Below are 11,414 nucleotides of genomic sequence, written 5' to 3'. Positions count from 1 at the left end.
ACACCTGCCAAGAATTACAAAAGGATAAACTCAGCAAAGCACATCATCATTAGCAAAGAATTACAAAGGAAGATCAGCAATCCATCATAACCCATCATTACATTTTGATGACCAATCCCTTGGTGAAACACTAGAGGTGTTTGTGGCAGACAAAGATTCTGGCTGACTATCAAGATACACCTTACAGACACCAGTAGTACTTTAGTGACACCGTTCTTCATTCTTTTTTCTCCATCTCATTCAAATTAGGAACAAGAATTCTGTTGTCCATGGAGCTGGCACCTTTTTAATTCCAGAATAATGCCCCCAGGCCCTTTGCTGTTCAGCTTTCCCATGCTGTCTGTGGCTAACAAGGCTTGGGGGGACCCTTTCCCCTCTGGCTGGAAGGGGCCGGGTCCCAGTCCCTGAGGGGCACCCAGGCTCCTGGATGGAATTCCTGTGCAAGTTCCTCAGTGTCACAGCAGCCTTCACATGGAGCCCCGTGGATCAGAGCATTTCCCAAAGGGGCCCTTGGGGCAAACAGGGAGATCTGGTCTGGCAGGATGTGTTAAACAATATAAACAATATATACATATTGTTTTACACATATGTGTATACACGTATATACCCACATATATATGTGAATATATTAATATATATATGAAGTATATATATGTATATATATATATTATATGTATGTCTTATTATACTATAAATATGTATATAGATATTTATTATATCAATATTTCACTTGTACAAATGCATATCAGCTCAAGATTAAAACCTTCTTCTGTTGCTCAATGTGGGAGCATTCCAACAATAATTGTTCCTTCTGAAGGTGCTGTTTCCTATGTACTCTCAACAAATTCATCTTTGTCTGCCCAAACCCACAAGGTCTTTTCCTTTTCCATGTGCAATTTTTGGATGCATTTGAAGCCATCCAGGGGTGCACTTCTTTTACCCGACTGCCCCACTGCTCACACGGGGCTCTGACCTCAGCCCACTCCAGAGCCAGGGAACTCCAGGGAAGGGTTTCCCATCTGGGAATTTCCGATGGGACTGATTCCTCACATTTACATTGAACAAGCGACATTTTGTTGTCATCTGGCCAGACTGTGCCAGTTTTGTTTTACCAGTGGGCAGGGTCAGTACCAAATTCCTTCAGACTCCAACTGAAGGAATCAGTGTCATTTCCTGCAGTTCAGAGCAGCAAAGAATCACCAAAGGAGCAGCTCAGCAATGCACCCAACCATCCCCACCAAAGATTGCAGCAGTGATTAACAAAGATCCAGCAGCATTTAGCCTCAGCCTTTACCATCCGCCAGACCCACACAGCAGCTGGGGAAGCTGTCACAGCCAAGGGCTGCACAGCCACTCCTGGGCACTGGGAATTCCTGCAGGTGCCTCCAGCCCCAGGTGAGGCTCCAACCCCGCTGGGAGAGGGCCCAGCTCTGACAGTGCTGAATGAACAAACTGACAGCACTGCTAGTGTGGCAACATCTGCTTTCATCCTCCTCTTGGGTCCCTCCCAAAGCCTGGCCAGGGCTCAAGGAGGAACCAAGGGAAGTGACTTTGACCACACAGCCCCAAACAAGGCCAGATGTCAGATTTCATGGCCTTGTCTGGCTTCTAAATACACAAAGGTCAATACATGTTTCACTAATGAGTGGCTACATCTATCACAGGGCTAATGACCATGCATATCTCATTAGGGAGCAGATACAAAGATAACCTTTGCTTGGAAGGCTCATCCAGAGGCCACCTTTGGCTCAGGGCCTGCTGTCCAGGCCTCACTCAGGGCTGGTGTCCAGGCCTTGGCACTGCAGGGACGTGGTTTAGTGCTGGGCTTGGCACTGCTGGGTGAGCGGCTGCACTGGGTGAGCTCAGAGGGCTTTTCCAACAGAAAGGATTCTGTGATTCCATGATTATATCCACTGCATTGAGCTGGGCCTATTTTAGCAGCATTCCTTTGCTCCAAAAGTTCCTTCTTGCCCAGCTCCTGTGGCCTGAGGCTTCAGCTCCTTCAGCTCCTGGTGCTGAACTGCTCATGCTGAACAAGACAACTCGGAGAGAAGAACACAGTCCATGCAATTCCTTCTGGGACATGGAGAGGGGAGGCTGTGCAAACAGGAGCATTGTTTGCTGTGGCCTTCTCTCTGCCCTTCACGCCTTTCAGCGCTTTGAACCAGCCAAGAGCTTTCTCCAAGAGTGCAATGGAGCAGCTGTTCCTGCTCCCAGGCCTGTCTCTTCCCAGTCTCTGCCCTTGCCTGGTTCTGTCCATCTTGCTGTGCCCTCTGTTCCCCCAGGGCTCGCTGGCTGCTGCCCAGGACTGTGGCACTGGCACAGATCCAGTGCTCCAGAGCCTCCTTTCTGTGCCCTTGGAGCTGCCTGGGCACAGCAGCCTTTTCCATCTGGAAGCACCCCATGGACAGGGAGTGCCCAGCTCTATTCCCTGCACAGCCTCCAGGAGCCCAGGGCTGCCATCTCCAGTCCCTGCTGGCACTGGGGGCTCCCAGGTACCTCAGGCTGCTGTGACACCGCTGCACACGGGAGGGAAGAGGGGCAGGGGCTGTGCTCAAAGTCAGCTCCATCTACTGCTGCTGCTGCTGCTGCTGTGGGGTCATTTGTGCAGCCCTGTCTGCCCAGAGTCAGGGATCAGATCCTGCCAGTCTCTTCCAGCCCTGGCTGCTCAGAGTTTGGGCCTCGGAGCCTCAGGTGGCCAAAGGCAGCTGCTGCTGGTCCCTCTGTGTGCCCGTGTTCAGCAGTGCTGCTCCATCAGTCTGTGCCCAGCAACGGGGAAAAGCCTCAGCCCTGCAGGGCCAGGAGCTGCCGGGCTCTGCCTGAGCAGCTCAGCCAGCAGGAAGGGAGCTGCTCCACACGGGAACCAGGAGCGAAGGACACTCATTTTGTAGGACATGTTTTCTATTGAAAGGGAAAAAAAAAGAAAAAGTAAGAAAAAACTATATAAAATGTGAAAGATAAAAACAAAACCCAAGTGTGCAGTTAAAAATCTTCTCTAACTTTGAATTAAGAGGCAACTGATCTTTTAAAACAGAACTCAGTAATTTACTTTGTAAATGTGCTGATGGCATGGATGCTTCTTACTAAACCCAGCAGTCTTTTTAAAAAGCTTTTGGGGATTGTTTTCAATATTTTGATTTTAAATTGTGGTTGAAACAAGAGGAAATTGCTTTCTACCCTTCCAGCTCCAAGCAGGACTGGAAATGGAAACTCTGTCAAAACCCAAATCCTTTAGAAGATGACCTTCCTTCTCAGCCTGGGAATGAGCTGCACATTCCCTTTGAAACTGCCAGGGATTTCTTAGAGACACAAAGTCCCACTTACGGCTTTTTGCTCTGGTTTGGCAGTGCAGAAGGGCAATTCTCCATCCACCAGCTCCAGACTGCACTGCCTCAGGAGCACGGCCCACTCGCCAGCTTTGGCCCACTCGTGGCACTTCTAGAGGAGGAATAAAGTGCAATTGCACAACTCCAGCCAATCAAGAAGGAAGAACAGGACAGACAAAACACCCTGTACAGATCCAGGCGTTTAGCTGGGACTGGGGAGAGTTTGGGTCCTTGCCAATTGGATGTGTGTCCCCAGCTGCAATCTCTGGGCCTGCAGCAGAGTCTCACTCACCTGCCAAAGCACAAAGCTCAGGCGCTGTGCTCGCAATGGGCTCGTCTGATGCAGAGCTGTCAGAGCAATGTGAGGGCAGAGCCAGCCCAGCTGGGCCCAGGGCTGAGCCCAGCAGAGCCCTGGCAGAGCCCAGAGCAGCCTCAGCACCCGCAGAGCCTGGCTGAAAGGAGAGAAAGCAGAAACCGCCCGTCAGCTGAGGGCTGCTGTGCCCTTGTGCCAAGGCTTGTGGTGCCCAGGCCATGCTGGCTGTACCCAGAGCTGTGCCCAGAGCTGCCCATCCCTGCTGCCTTTGGCACAGAGCAGGAGGGCAGGACCTGTGCCCAGCCTGCAGCCAGCCAGGGCACATCCAGCCCTCAGCAGCTGCCCAGAGCAGGATACTCCTGTGCTCGCTGTCATCTCCCAAAAGCTCTGATCCCACCCTGCCAAGCACACAGGGACTCACTTCATGCCACCCATGGCTGGAAGAAAAGCTGCTCCCAAACCATGGCCTCAGCCTTCTCCAAGGGCACGGCCCATCCATGCCACAGCTGCTCCCAAGCCCTTCCCTATCCACACTGGATCACCTCGAATGCTTCCTCTGGAAAAACAAACAACACATTATTGAAAAGAGATTCAAGACAAAAAGGGAAAACAAGAAAAACAGTAAAAACTCCCATCTCTGTCAGGGTCTTGAGGAAGGCCCAACCCCTGCATGCCAGGGAAAAACCCAGCCATGGGTGAGGGAAGCCCACACTTTCTCCCTTCCCCCCTGCACTGCCCCCCAAAATCACGGTGACCCCATAGCAAACAAGGGCAGTGGAGCAGCCCAAGCCCTTCCTTGCCTGCACAGCAAAGCAGCTGTGCACAGGTTCTGGAGCCCCACCTCTGCTCCCACCATGGGCTTTGTTTGTGTTGGGCTGGCTGCCCCAGCCCCAGCCCGGGGCACGGTGGGTGCTGGGGGCTGTTGGCAGGGCCAGGAGCCCACTCCCATTTCGTACCCACCCCAGCCCATCCTCCCAGCCCTGCTAAAAGCAGCTGGGCAGCGACTGAAGAATGAGTTGCATCTGCCCCAGCAAAGGGGGAGCCTTTGGTTTCCAGCCAGGCTGGGCCATGCCCAAATCTGGCAGAATTTCCCCAGGTGGGGACTCATTTGCAAATTCCCTGTGGAGTTTTTCTTTGAAGAAGGTGCCAGAATCAAAGTCTATCACCTTCAGCCTCCAGTGGCCAGGCTGAGGAAGAGCTTGTCATCCTTGATGTCTCCCTCGCTGTCTCCAGCAGCAGCAGCAGCAGCATCCCCACCCGGTACAGCTTCTCCAGGGGCTCCTCCTTCCCTGGGGGCAGACCAGGCTCTCAGGGCTCTGCCCAGGGCCCCAGCTGTCAGGGAACCAGGACAAGCAAAACCAGATGGGATGGATACTCCAGGGACCTGGAGAACCATTCCCAGCAATTGGGAAAATCCTAGGTGCTCCATCCACCCATAGATGCGGTCTCCAAATTTGCCCCAAAATTGGGTCCAGCTTTTAGAGGCCATAAAGAGCAAGTCCAAGTGACTTGATGACATTTTTAGCCCAGAAAGCTCTGCAGCTGATGGCACACTTCACAATCAGCAGGGGACACAGCTAGGCCAAAGCCCAGGCCTCTGCTGGGAGGCTTTCTCCTCAAATACCCTTCAAACAAACCTCCATGCAAGTCAGTTGGGAAAGTTTCTTCAAATGATTCATTTCTGGCACATGACTACACAGGCTTATGTGAAAGATTCTAAAGCAGCTGCTCTGGAGTCAAAGAGGCAGCACTAAGAGTCTTTGTCATCTCTTTGTAGCTAAATTCCACTTTGGGGGAGTTGAAGGACTTTTGAATGAGCTAGAGAGCGGACCTCTGAGTTTTTCAGATTATGCCATTGCTTTTTCTTCTCTTTTACACAGACAGGAAGGGTGAGTTTGGCTCACATCTCCACTGCATGGCTCAGAAGGCTGCAAGACTTGTAGTTACAAGAGCTTTGAAGGAGTTATTGGCCAAGAGGACACGGCCAACAAAGATATTTGTGTTTTAGAGCCAACCCTTCAATATTTCATCTTATGGACTCATGCTACAGTATAAGCCTCCTTAGCCAATCATGTTATGACACACAAACCTACAGCACTGCATCTTAAACTTCTTGTTTATAATTGTAACTACTTTTATTTTTTCTAGATCTTGAACTCTAAAACTCTAAACTTTCCTCCACTTCAACATTCCTCCCCGTGTCTCTGCTAGAAACTAGAAATCCTCAGTCTCGTTTCGAGCACCTAAGTTTGGAAACCCTTTCCAAGGTCTCCCATCAAATCCTGTGTTTAATTCTAAGCTTTGCTGACAAGACCAAAGGTCTGAGATTTCCCTGCATTTGGGTTTCCAACAACACTGATGCTGTTAGTTCCAGAGTGCCCAGGGTCCCTCTTGCAAGTCAGCTCTGGCAGGAACAAGGCGGCTGCCGGGGGGCGGCTTGTGGCCTCTGACAGCCCATTGCTAAGGGCTTGCCAGCGCCCCAGCCCCTCAGGGGCTGCCCCAGCCCGGCCAAGCTGCCCGGCAGCAGCGCCGCAGCCCCACAGCAGCTCCAGAGCAGCCCCATCCAGAGGCACCTGGGAGCCCTCAGCAAGGCAGTCGGCAGCACACGGGCAGGAGGACACGGCTGGCGCTTCCTGCCTGGCACAGGGCTTGTGGCCATCTCCAGGCACCGCTCTGGCAGGGATCCCCGCAGCCCCGGCCCCTGCCCAGCCGCTCTGTGGGCAGCACAAAGGCTTCAGCAGAACCACCACAGGCCAAGGGGCTTCTGGCCATTTCCCCTTGCCCACTGCATGCCTGGGCAGCTGGCTGAGCACAAGCACCCTTCTCCCCCTTCAGGGCCTCACCACCCCTCAGCCTGCTGTGCTGCTGAGCACAAGCTTCCTTTTTGCCCTTTCCTGCCTCTTGCCCTGCAGACCCTGAACAGCAAAGAAAAGCTCCTGGCAGTCTGTGTATCATCACACATTCTAGAATTATTTATAGTAATCTATAATATATAATAATATATATAATTATAATATATTCTAGAATTTATTTATTTACAATATAGATAAAAAATGGAAAAGGAAAAAAGAAAAATCTTAAAGAAAAGGAAAATTACCTCTGGCTCAGGTTGCCCCAGCAAAGACAGCCTCCCAGATCAGCTCTCCTCCTCAGTCATCTGGCAGTGCAGCAGCCGAGCCCCGACAGGCGAGGCCGAGTCCTCCATGCCCTGTGCAGCTGATCTTGCAGCCTCTGGATGGTGGAATATCGCCCACACTGTAATGCCCGGAGGACATGCAGTGTTTCAAGTGCCAGCTGTGACACAGCACTGCTCCTGTCCTCCGTCAGGTGTTCCAGGGCTGCAAGAGAGAGGAACAGAGGCACGGTCAGAGCCAGACCTGCGGGGACACCAGGAGAGCCCACTGCAAGGACCATCCCAGCCGGCTCTTGCCATGGCCAGGAGGGAGCAGGGAGCAAGGGGATCAGCCTGAAGCTGCTGGCCACCAATGGCCCACGTGGCCCTGAAAGCTCCGTGTGCTCTGCCCACCGGAGCAGAGCCCTCCACAGCCGGGGCAGGGCTTGCAGCTGCCCTCGGCAGCCCGCGCTGACAGCCGGCTGCCTGTCCGGTTTATCTCGGCTGTTTGAGGGGCCTGGAAGGCCCGGGGGTGGCCTTGGGGCAGCCCGCGTGTCGAAGGACGAGAAGAGGCTTCAGTTCTTCTTTCTGGTTTTATGTTTATTAATTGTTTATCTAAAAGATGTTCTTTCAGCCTAACAAAGATCCGCTCAGCAGTCAGCCATGGGCACACTGCCTCTGCCCTCCGGGGCAGGCACCTATCTTTATACCCATTGTGACGTGTACAATATTTATCATTTTTCCCCAATACCATCTATTCTTATAACTCAGTGTACTCTTAGTAATAACCAATCCAAAAATGCCACCGTGGCCAAAGAAGATGGAGGAGAAGAGGAAGAAGAAGGAGGACAGGACACACCCCAATTCCTCCATCTTACTCCTCTAAACCCCCCTGTACATAAATCCTAAACCCTGTATCTCACCCTCTAATTAACTAATCCCTTCACCATTCACCCGGTGAAGCCCTCATCCTTGTCGTCTCCTGTGCAGGACTAAAGTCCAGCCACCAGACACTTCTGGCAACATTCCAGGAGTCCCGAGCCCCCCCAGGGTCTCGGAGGCTCAGCATCTCAGGACTGAGATCTTGAGATCCGACAGCTGCCCTCACTCACCAGTGCAGATCAGCTGCAGCTCTTGCTGCTGCCCCCTCAGGCGCCGCCCGGCCATGCCTGTGAACACAGAGCCTGTCACGGCCCCAGCGGCACAGCTCCCTGCCAGCGGCGCTGTCGGCCACACGGGCTGCTGGCCCGGCAGAGCTCAGCCCGGCCCTTGCCGCACGCTGCCGCCCCAGGGCACGGCTGCCAGAGGGCGGCAGCAGCAATGCCCGGGCCAGGCGGGGCTCCACGGCACCGGGCCCGGCTGGCGCTGCCGGGGCAGCAGGCGGGGCTGGGGCCGAGCTGCGGCGGGCCGGGGAGGGGAGGGGAAGGGCACCTCGGGCGCGTGGCTCACCCATGAACTTCATGGCCGCCTCTCGCAGGCACTCCTGTGGGCTCTCCAGGTAGCGCAGGGCCCGGCGCAGGTGCTCGGCCGCTCGGCTCCTGTCCTCTGCCAGCTGGAGAGAGCGGCAGGAGGGAAGGGTTGGCGCGGGCTCAGCCCCTGGGCCGGGTACTGCCTGCGCCCAGCCCCGGCCTCCCCTGCCCGCACAGCCCCGAGGCGCGGCCAGCAGCCGCTGGCCAAGGGCTCCCGAGGGGTGAGGCCGAGGGCTGGCTGCTGCCCGGGGTGCCGCAGTGCTGCCGCAGTGCCGCCCAGCAGCCCCGCCGGGCGGGGCTCCATGGACACCCGGCTCGGACCCACGGGAGCCTGGAGAAGAGCCCGCGGGGCCTCTGGCTGCAGCAGCGGGCAGGGGCACAGCTGCCAGCCCCGCACCCTGAGCACCGCCCTCAGGGGCCTTCTCCAGGCTGAGGCTGGGGCTTGCAGGCCCTCCTTACCAGGAACTCAGCGAACTTCCACAGCTTCTTGCTCTTCAGCAGTCTTTCAAGATCTCTCCTCTTCAGGAACTCAGCCACACAAAGCAGTGTTTCCTGAGAAGCCTGGAGAGCAGCCGAGATGCGGAGATGGCCCCACAGCCCAGGGCACAGGACCCACGTCCCTGTGCCAAGGCCTTGAGGAGGCTGCAGCCCGGCAGGCGCCAGGGCAAGAGGCAGCCGAGCCTCCTGCCAGAGGGACAGCAGCAGCCCACGAGTCCTCACCTGTGCCACACGCTCATTCTCATCATGGCAGTGGAAGAACAGTGGCAGCAGGCTCTTGCGCAGGGGTGTCTTCAGGTCCTTTTTTGCCTTTTCCTCTGGATGAGTCACCAATGTTTGGAAGAGCAGTATGGAGATCAGCTGCACCTGGCTATTGTCCTGTATGGAAGGAAGAAAAAAAGACCTCAGCATTGGCTGCATGGAGCTCAGCTTGGCGCAAGCCTGTAAATCCACAGGGCATAAAGTGTCTGGGCAGCACCCAGTGGCTGTGGCTGGGAGCAGTGAGCCTTACGTGGTCAAAGAGTGGCAGCAGCGCCTCAAGCAGCTGCATTGTGATGGGGCTGGGCAGCAGCCTGTCACTGTCCAAGATGATAGAGTTGAGTAGCATGACTGTCATCATAACTATCTCTTCATCCCACAGGAGCTCCACAAGACTTTCAGTCAGGCTCTGCATGTTTTTGGTCTGTGCAGAACACAAGTTTATGAAATGCCATCCTGCTGCCGCAGGGCCCAGAGGCCAAAGGCCTGTCCTAAAGAACTTGGGCAGCTGAACCGGGAGGCAGGAGAGCTGGGAGCAGCTGCTCCAGCACCCAAAGCCCTGCCAAGCCCAAGTGACTGCATTCCCCAGCTCAGCCTCAGCTGCTGCCCCCTTCTCACCATGCAGGGATCATCAGTGAGCTTGAGAAGGGCCCTGAGCGCCAGGCGACGCCTCTCCCTGCATTCACTCTGCAGCTGCCTTGACAAGATTTGCAGGACTCTGTTAACGCCACATTCACTCAAGTCCAGCCACTTTAGGACCTGAAAGGCACAGGGCAGTGACAGGGACCCAGCCGGCAGGAGCCCGGAGCCGCACAGGGCCGGGCCCAGGCAGCAGCACAGGGCGCAGTCACCGTTCCAGGCAGCTGCGGCTCCAAGAGGGCAGAGAGCTGGGAGGCAGCTCAGCCAGGCAGCGCTGGCCATCAGGCTCACCTCCACAAGGAACGCCAGGGCGGGCAGCTCCCAGCGTGGCTCCTGTGTGCTGAGCAGCCGGAGCAGGTAGCGAGCGATCCGGGAACACAAGGGGATGGAGACACAGCACATCCTCCTGGCAGGAGGAAAAGGAACCAAGACTGTGGGACAGGGGGCCAAACCTCTGCCAGGACTGACACACACAGGTCTGGTCTTTCCCCAGCATCCTGCAAGGGGCCCTGGGCTATTTGGGAGGCAGCTCCTAGTGGGCACCCTCCTCTCCCAGCCTTTTCCAATCTGCTTGGCCATCCCTCGGTGACAAGGCCCTCTGGCCCATGACCTCGGGGACTGTGTGGAGCTCCCTGGGCACAGAGCACAAATGTCAGAGGAAGTGGGGAGAAGGGGGTCTCACCTGGCCAGCAGACCCACAGCATAGTGGTGGGTGCCAGCACACAGCAGCGTGTCCCAGCCACACCTGCGTTCCATTGCCACCACCACATCCTCGTGCTGCATTCGGCAGAGCAGGGACTTCAGAGTCCGCACTGCAAACCTGTGTGCACAGCAAAGCCCAGGTCATGCTGGGAGCACTGGCTCCTGCCCAGGGACGTGGCAGGGAAAGGAGGAGTGGGATGGAGCACCTGTTGGGGCTGGTGGCAAGACCGTGCTCTTCCTGGCATCCCTTCCAGAAGGTATCCACCTCCTCTGCCGTCTCTTCTGTGCTGAAGAACACTTGGAAGAGCAGATGCACAAGCAGGCGAGGGAAATACGGCCTCACTACACGTGGGACACAGGGTACCTGGAGGATCTTCCACATCACCACGGTTGCCTGCAAAGGACAAAGCCCCCTGAGACAGCGCTCAGTGCCGAGGTGTCCGTGTGGCAGGGCCCGAGCAGGGCAGGGAGAGGCCCCGAGAGATCTTGGCAGGGGGAGCACGGGGCCTGGTGGGCCTGAAGCTGCCCCTGGGCCGGGTTTCAGGCCAGCGCCTGAGGCAGGGAGATGCAGTGGGGGAAGGAGAATGGAGAGCTCTGGAGAGGCGGCCTTGGGGCCAGCAAAGGCCAGTTGCAGAAACTCACAGTCAGGCCAAAGACACCCATTCTGTCCCCATCAGAGGTGCACGTGCTGTGCTCTGGCCAGCTCCCCAGCACATCCAGAAGTATTAGCTGCACTGGCTCTGCAGTCCGGGGCGAGCACATGATGGTCTTCCACATGGTGATGGCAGCTCTGTGGGGTTAGATCTCTGTCTCAGGGGGGTCTCAGACAAAGCACTATGGCCTGGGCTGTAGTGGGGAGCTGAGCTGGCTGCCAGCTCTGCCTCTGCCCACCGGCCCTCAGCACACAGGCAGCCCAGCCCTGTGGGGACTGGCCCCTGAGGAGCAGGGAGGGAGTATGGCAGCACACTGGGGACTGGCAAAGGGAGGAGCCAGAGGGCCCTGGAATTCTCTGTGTGTCAGACCACTGGGACAGGCTGTACAGGGTGATGGGCTGCTGAGCCCTGAGCCTTGTGGGCACATGGGCCCCGTACCTGTCA

Source organism: Zonotrichia albicollis, chromosome W, assembly GCF_047830755.1.
Source record: "Zonotrichia albicollis isolate bZonAlb1 chromosome W, bZonAlb1.hap1, whole genome shotgun sequence".
Lineage (NCBI taxonomy): Eukaryota > Metazoa > Chordata > Aves > Passeriformes > Passerellidae > Zonotrichia > Zonotrichia albicollis.
This window is presented reverse-complemented; position numbering follows the sequence as displayed.